Source organism: Triturus cristatus, chromosome 7, assembly GCF_964204655.1.
Source record: "Triturus cristatus chromosome 7, aTriCri1.1, whole genome shotgun sequence".
Taxonomy (NCBI): domain Eukaryota; kingdom Metazoa; phylum Chordata; class Amphibia; order Caudata; family Salamandridae; genus Triturus; species Triturus cristatus.
In genome coordinates this window covers 212,435,242-212,443,808 of record NC_140590.1, presented here as the reverse complement: position 1 = coordinate 212,443,808, position 8,567 = coordinate 212,435,242, and the positions used below count along the sequence as shown (strand labels likewise).

At 44.4% G+C, this 8,567-nt stretch overlaps 1 protein-coding gene across 4 annotated transcripts in view; it reads left to right on the top strand.

The window, feature by feature from the left end:
* Positions 1-4,008: 4,008 nt before the first annotated feature.
* Positions 4,009-8,567, top strand: part of LOC146809242 (B-cell receptor CD22-like) — a 481,112-nt gene continuing 476,553 nt past the window's right edge. For all 4 annotated transcript variants that reach the window (XM_085616059.1, XM_085616063.1, XM_085616056.1 and 1 more), the window contains exons 1-2: positions 4,009-4,104; positions 4,283-4,398. The gene's annotated coding sequence lies outside the window, so the exon portion shown is untranslated. The remainder of the gene's footprint in view (positions 4,105-4,282; positions 4,399-8,567) is intronic.

The following is an 8,567-nucleotide window of genomic DNA, read 5'->3' as shown; positions in this document are numbered from 1 at the left end:
ATTCTATCCCACCAAGTGGTGCCACCCCAGACCTGGACCCTCAGAAGTGGGCCTTAGGTGCTTGCTCAACACTTCATTGCAGCTGTGGAGACGGAACTAGTGTTCGCTGGTACTGTGTGGTCAGCACGGACACATTATTGTGACTGCACCGAACGGAACCAGTGCATCAATCCTGATGCATGGACCAGAACAGGCGCATCGCTGCCTTTGCATGACTTTGAGACACCGCTCTGCCTTCGGAACCACCAATGCGTGACGCTCTTCAGGTAAAGTCCTCGCAACTCCATAGAAGACAGCATCGACATCGAAGTTGAAACTCCTCGTTGCATCAGAACGGATGCATTGCCTCTGTTGCGCAACCAAGAGCAATTTGCCTCTGACGTATGAATCGGCATCGGCTCATTGCCATCTTTTGGGGTCCACAGCCCCTCCATTGACAGGATCTCTTTGTGTGGTGTTTCCACTGTTTTACTGTAGAAAGGTGGAAAAGTATGTGGTGATGCTGGTTAGGCTTCACCATGGAATATGTTCACAATACCCAAAAGATGGTCCTTGGATTCACAATAATAAGTCCTTAGCTCAGTCCTGGTAGAGTGGCAAAGAGCAGTCAGGCTTTACTAGAGGAACATGTGTTGAGCGTTTTGGAGTACCAATATGGACAATAAGTAATTGACATGACTCGAAAGAAATCCAACACCAATTTATAAAAATAAAGCAGAATTTTATATAAATGTAGAGACCAAAATGAAGGAAATCAGATACATATAATTAGAGCTTTGGATTGTAGAAGCAATAGAAAAGCAATTCAAAATAATACAGTAAAACTTCATCACAGCAGTCAATGGTAAAACCAACTAGTGAAAATCGGTCACTTTCAGGTTGAGTTGCGTGGAACCCACGTAGGGTAATGTGGGTGCCAGGAGCAATCCATGACACTCAGTTCAATTTTTCCTGGCCCATGGAGCCCTAGTGCAGAGTTGTCCTGGCTGTCCCTGGTGCTGAATGGGAGCCATGGGAGAGTTGCTTTTACTGCTTTCACAGTGCTGTGGGAAACAAGATACAAAAACACAACAGCAGGATTGCTGACTTCGCCCGAAAGTCAGATGGAGTTCCCTCTTGGTGCAACATCGAGTGCAGCGGTAGGATACTGGACGGGCAACAAGCCTTTGCCACATAAAGCAGAGCAAATGGATACTTCGATGTCCAGTGGTCCTGGGGAACAAAATAGCCTCCTGTACCTTTGTGGAAGACAGGACTACAGTTTCAACAATGCACTAAAACATCTGGATTTGGGCGATCTGTCAGAGGGCCTGATGGCCAGCGATTCTTTTGATCCAGAGTATTGTTTTACCTGCAGTTTGTAGGAGACTAGTGCCACTAGTCCAGGGGAGTCTGAGGGTGCTTCAGGTTCTCCCAGGGATCCCTCAGTCTGGGGGAACTGAGATTTAGACCTAGGATGAGACTCCCAGGCAGTACCAGGAGTGTTGCTACAGGTGCAAAGTATCCCTCTTTTGGTTTGGGCAAGTCCTGTTGTCGCAAACACGGGTCTCTTCTTTCTCCTCTTTGATGCAAGTTGATCCAGAACTGAGGTTTTGGTGTCAGGGGTAGAATTTAACTCCTAGATTTAGAGGCAGTAGGGGTGTGGGTGCAAGTGGCCAATGGGCTACTTGCCCCAGCAGCTAATTTGACCCTGAGGTGACCATTTTTTCTACCCAGAACACACTATTTCTACCACTTTTTAAAATGGCAGAAGTCTTCCTTAGCTGTACAGACAAGGCAGCCCACCCTAGAGGTGCGGCTAGTCTTCTGGGGTTGTACAGCTCCTGCATACCAAATGACCTATCTGTCTGGCCGCACATGAGCCTGGGGCAGAAGGAGGGCTACTTCCTCCTTTGGGAGGCAGTCCTGATGCATATCAGAGGCGGTGTAGCCTTTGAAGGTCACCACCTTGATTTGCCACTTCACTAGCCATCTTAAGAGGAAGGAGGTGTGACCTCCTTCCTGCTCAGGCCTTTGTTCATGACTCCTGGAAGTATTCACACTGGCTGGCAGGAGTTCAGAATCCTGTCTTGGTGGCAGCAAGTGCGGGCTGCCATCCAGAGCACAGAGAAATTGGGGCAACCAGGTGAGGAACATCTATGGTAGCCATCCGGGTGCACGCCACATTGTCCTTGACATGAGATTCATGGCAGGGGTGAGGAGGCACGTCTTTTCATACCAAACATGACATATTTAGGCGGTACCATAATGGAGCTGCCAGCCTCAGGTTTGCCTGGGTGCCAGCCCATGTTATCCTATGGACCATCTACAATTTATAGTGTCCTTTAATGGTAAAGCTTGCATTTACATGGCCACCCCTTAATATAATGCACCCTGCCTCCTGGGCTTGGAAAGACCTACCTTAGGGGATACTGATATATATTAAAAACAGTATATTGACTTTGCCGCACATGGGGTCTGATTACGCTGGTGGAATGCCGGCCAACGACAGCCTATTGGTGGCGAGCCCTCCGCCATCGTACTGCAGTTTTCAGCCCACCAGATTATTATGGCGGGCAGAAACGTAGAGGGCGGAAAGACCGACCGCCACAGTTCCGACATGCGGTCATTTTCTGATCGCCTGTCAAAGCTGCCGCATTGGCCAGTAGGATGCCGGTGCCTGTCAGGCACCACCATTGGGATTATGATATCTCTTTTCTGCCTGTCGTTTCACAGCAGGCAACCCACCAAGAAATGTCAGGTGAAAAACAGAAATGGGGGCCCGTAGCGTCCACCCTAAATCCCTCGGCCGGGGGAAAGAGCACTACATTTCCCTGCACCATGTGGCAGGCACCGTATGGTGCCTGCCACGTAGTGCAGGAAAATGTCTCAATTGCATTTTTAACATTGCAGCGGGTGCTGCAGCTAGCAGCACCTGCCGCAATGTTAACTATAGCAGATGCAACCGCCATGGTGGTGGTCGCATCGAAATTTCATATGTGGGACCACCGCCTGAGAGGAAGAAGTCTGTCCGCCATCGTAATCAGGCCATGGTTAGGACAAAGTAGAGTTTGTGCAGTTTGCACTACTCCTGCAGCTTGCAATGGCAGGCCAGCTATCAGTAGTTTACATGGGTCACTCAGGGTAGAACAATCAGTGCTGCAAGCCCTGGGGACCCCTTTACCACCTCTGCCCTGGGTTCCATTGGCACCATGTACTAGGAACATAAAAGGGGGTAAAGTTCATGTCAATTGGAGTTACTGATTTACACGTAAGAGTTTTAGGGAGAGAGCGCTGACACTGGGGCACGGGCAGCAGACTCCAGTGCACTATCAGACTCATATCCTGCAGCATTGCAGCAAAAGGTGGGGAGAGGCAATCCAAAATGGACACTTTCCAACATTTACTGTTTAAAGTGTTGCACAAATAAATACTTGACACATTGCCTCAAAGTTACGCCTGACTGCTGTGTGTCAAGCTACCAGGGGGTGAACCACGGTTAGTTTAGGGTTTACCTGCTTCTTACCCCAACTAGGATTGTGGTTGCTGCTTGACTAGGGCTCACACGCCAATCTACAACCAATTTTCTAACAGAAGTGCTAAGTAGTTGTTTGATAGGGCTTGACTTTCCAGGCACCCCCCCTCGCCCCCAAACAAGGGACATCTCACCATAGTCTCTGATATATGTACCAGCTGCCTATTTTCTTTCAATCCACTCAAATCCCTTTTTCGAAAATTAACATTGGTATATCTACATGTCAGCGAGAACTCTAAAAATGTAAGTAAGAACAAATAAAGAAATGAAAATATACCTATTTCCAGATAGCTTAGTCTAATAAACAAAAGTCAGGTTCTCTACATGCACCCCATTTGTTCACAGACAAATATTTGCAAGCTTGTAAAAGGGGAACTACAGTGAGCCAGCATATGTTTTAGCACCCTGTGACTCACAGAAGTGGGAAGTATATTTTTATGCAATAGTTTTAAAAAATCCCCCAAAAAAGGGAAAGAGACTTTAGATTCAGCTTCAGTCCCTCGAATTTCATGTACTTCAAACTATACAGATATGGGGCGAGGAAGCTGAAGATTTCTCCTGTTAAACAAATGACGAGTCACAGCAAAGAGGTAAGGGTCAGGACAACTGTGTATTCTTCAATTGGGTCGTTGTGAAACGTTCACCAGATAATATCATGACGTCGTATTGCATCTTTATTTCTCTTGGGTAAGGCAGAGTAAAACGCTTAATGAATAGTTATCTGTGACACCTATTGAGCTTCATGTGTGAAATCTAATGTGTTTGCAGCAAAGACCTGGAACGAGCTTCCAGTCAACGTCAGACGCTCCCCCACTCTGCACACCTTCAGGATGTGTCTCAAGACCTGGCTCTGACTGACCCCCAGCGCCTTGAGACCCTCACGGGTGAGTAGCACACTTATAAACCCCCTGATCGATTGATTTTCAGATTAGCAAAATGTCAGGCCAAAGAGCATTTTTGGATAGACAATACCACCAGATGAGAACCAGCTTCCAGACATTTTATGGAGGAGATAAGTAATACAACAAAGGGAATTCTGTGTTGTGTATCACAATAAGTGATGACACTGAAAGTACTGGGAGCAGAGACTGCATGAGAGACTAATATTTGGTTTCCCATGACACAAAAAGTGGCGACTAGAGGCAGGCTCCTCAAAGCAATGCTGAGGGCTGCATGCACCTAAAAGGGCACCTGCTCAATGTGTGATGCCAGCCTATAGTGTAAGCCTTTATTTGCCAGGGCTGCTCCCTGTCCATGTTGAGTCTGTAGTATCTGAAAGGCTTGGCATGCAGGGGGCTGAGACCAGGAGTTTTTCTATATGTAATATTTTGCTCTGCCTTGTAGACTTAGGATATTAGAAGTTTTACTTCCCTAGTTTAGCAGAAAAAAACGATAATAATCGTTGGGTATGTTGTTTTCTTCATTGCGAAAAATGTTTTGTATTGAACTGGATTTTGTAGAAGAAGCAATTTCTACTTTTGTTTTCCTTTTACTGATTATAAAATGTACACATTTGCCATTGCTACACGAATTGCATAAAATGTCAGGCACATTTAAAGGTGTGATAGAAATAAAACGTGACATTTCACCCCTCTTATCATGTCCAATCAATTGTGTGAAAGACGGGGTTTAAGTGTATTTCATATGGGTGGGCATCTGGGAGAAATATGTATGTAGGATGCACCTTCCATCCAAAGGCACCTGAGAAGCCAGCTCCATACAGTTTCTAAATTCAGAGTGAACGCTGCTCCAGCAGATTGTACTACTGAACATCGAGGCTGAGAATATTGTGGGACAAGAAGGTTGTCAAAATATCGAAGACTAAAATATCAAAATGTAAGTGCTTATGGAAGAAGCATAGATTTACCATTCCTATCTCCACATATATGCGCCATGAAGCTATATCCATACTCAAGGTAAATGTATGTGGAGTTTGGTATACAAAATCAATACTTATCTTTCGATATTTTGGATCTTATATTTTGTCCTAGATATTTGCCTTCTTCGATATTATGGCTTCGATATGTTCAGGGTGCACACCCCTAGAGCAGGGCTTGCAGGCTAGTCACGCATCTTGTTCACAATTCCGGCGAAATAATTTCTACTTGAACAGGTAAGTAAATGTGTTGTGGTTAATTAAAACCATGAAACCATTAGCAATGAAACTAACTTTCAAAAGCACATACAACTTTACAGATAATCACTAAGCTAGACTAAGGATAAAACCTTAAAACACGGAAGTTGGAATGTGGAAACCTAAAATCAAAACAGGGAGCTGTTCAAGAACTACATATAGGCAAGACTATACATATTAGTATCAAAATGTGTCTGATAGTTAAGTTTTAGGAGCCCAAGAAGCTGGAATGCGCTAGGATGGAGTCCAAGTAGGAGCTTTTTAAAACTTGCCTGTACATACTTCTTATATCAGCAAGGTTCTGTGATATTGTTGGAGTTCAGGCAGTGTCTTGCTGCTTCCCTGCAGGTGGTTGGATTGATCTGTTGTATGTATATGTCGTTCTCTGCTAACTGCTTGGCAGCAGCACAGGAGGTGGATAAAAAACTCTGGTCTGTAGGAGAGCAGCCTGCTTCCCAAGGTGGAATGGGATTCTGAAGACCATGATGCTCTGCGCTCTTTTATTGGGAACAACATCAATATCATAAGCACTATATTCTGCTGTACCGAGTTGTGGATGTATGAATATAGACAATACTGAGCATTTAGATTGTTGTGAGAGTAATGATAGGATGATGATTAATGATGAGAATTTGTTTTTAGCAAATTCCACAGCATCTTCTGCCCGATTTACTGGAAGTGGCTGGGTTTTCAGGACGGATTGGAGGATCAGTCTAATTGCTTTAACTTTCAATATTAGGGCGATTTCTAGAGTTTGAATACCATCATTTACATAAGTCGACCGTGGCTTTGAGATTGAGTTCACGCCACCCAAAAATGAGCGGATTATAGGTTTCAAGCTGCCCTGTTTTGTGATGATAGCCTGATGGTAATATGATAAAATGTCAGCTTTGCAGGCGAGATCTTGCGTTGATAAGCCTAACTCAAGGTGCAACTGAGCGCTAGATGTGTCTGTATGCCTTACATTGAATCTGATCAAGAATGGAAACTATCCTACTTGGAAACCATTGATGACCCTATAACAACGCTGGTAGTCATTTTGCTCTTGTTACCTTTAAACTTGGAGCAGCTGATGGCTATAAAGTTTTGCTTGTAATCTGCATAAACAATAGGGTCAACCAGCACCTCTACTCCTTCGTTTGTTCAAGTGAAGTCTAGGAGAGCATTTCTCTGTTAGCCATATACCAAGATAGGATTGCGCAGCACTATAGCTCAAGGTGGTGGGTCCCACATTTTATTTTTTTGACCCTTTGCATACTTTCCTAAAACCATAACATTGGATATTAAAATCATTAAAGGACAATTTATGTTCCAGACTGAAATAATGCAATTTGTGGAGTGCTCTTTGAAGGCCGATATAGGTTTTGTCCAGTAGGATAATGTCATCAGCGCATTGCCGAATTTGAATATGGTTGTTGTATATTTTGGGATGGATGGATCTAGCTGTTCCCAGTGCTCTGTCAAAATCAGCTGTATGGAGAGTAAAAAGGGTGGGGGGGGGGCAAAACGTATTCTTGTCTTAAGCCTCGATTTGTGGGTATTTTCATTGTTACCCTGTGTCCTCCCCCAATTTTTATTAGCATCCAGGTATCAGAACACCAAGATATTAATGCATGTAGTTAAATGTGTCAAAATGTCCCATGCCTATAATTATTAGGTGATCATTTTAGGAACAAACAAAGCATTCATGCTGGACCACTCAAAACGAATAGCTTTGAAGACTTTAAATTGTGGTGCTCAAGCGGGTAAAGTGGTGGCCACTTTCATGAATACATTTGGTGGATTGGCATTCTTTTCCACAAGGTTCTGGTCAAATCTACTAGAGAAAAGTCCACATTGTCACACCAAGGTCCACTTCCCAGACGATTGATTGGTGCTGATCTCCTTTGTGGTTGAGGATACTTCTGTTAAGGGCTCTCGAAGCGCGAGATTTACAAAGTGCGAATAATTGTTCTTTGAAGAACTGAATTGGTTCGCTTTGGAGGGAAGTGAGGTGTCTAGAACAAGCCTAGAAGAGATACTATGACGATGCACAAACTCAGGGGCTGCAGAAATATGTACAGAACAGCCATCATGAAGGCAACAAAAATATTACCAGATGCTTCCTAAAAGATGCTCACAACACTAAAGCTATCACCTGCCTAAAGTGGCAATATTGCACGAGCTTCTGGATAACCTGTGAGGTGAGCTAGAAGTATTCCTTAAGGAGAAATTAAAGTTATTTCTTAGTATTTTATAAACATGCTCTCAACTAAACGTTAAACCCGTCCCTGCACTTCTTTTTGTGTTCTGTGATGTCACCAGAGAAGAGACCACACTCGTCATGCACTGTGCCAGGCTGTCCTTCTGCCGGAGGGACCCATGCCCCCTTTGTTTGATACAGTATTAACAACTCGTACCTTAAGAAAGCAGAGACTAATCCCATGTACCCCAAACATTAGCTCACTATTTCAAGCAGTCAGTGGCACTTAAAATGCATCTAAAAGGCCACTGTGTGACCTCATGGAGCTCTGCTTGCAGTATAGGCTACGGCTGTGAATATGGTAAACCAAAGAGGGCCAGTCTAGTTACTGTTATAGGCCCCTCTGTGACGTTCAACACCTTTGACCCCTAAATATTGTGAGAATGGCTGCAGGACAGCTCTGATGGTATGCAGAAGCCCTCCATTGCATGGAATCCTTACTTACAGAGTAGGGGTCTGTGGTGTCAATGGACTAAAGAGAGTGGAGACCATCACAGTGGAATGCAATGTGCTTCTGTGGAATGCAGTGTGCTTCAGGAGTCTTCTTTGTCCCCACTTTTGCAAAGTGTATGCATTTAACTATTGCACCTACTACTGAAAATCCTGGGGTCAACTTTCAGAATTACGCTGGCAACACACATGTGGTGTTTCTTCTGTTGAGCAACCCGGAAGTAGAC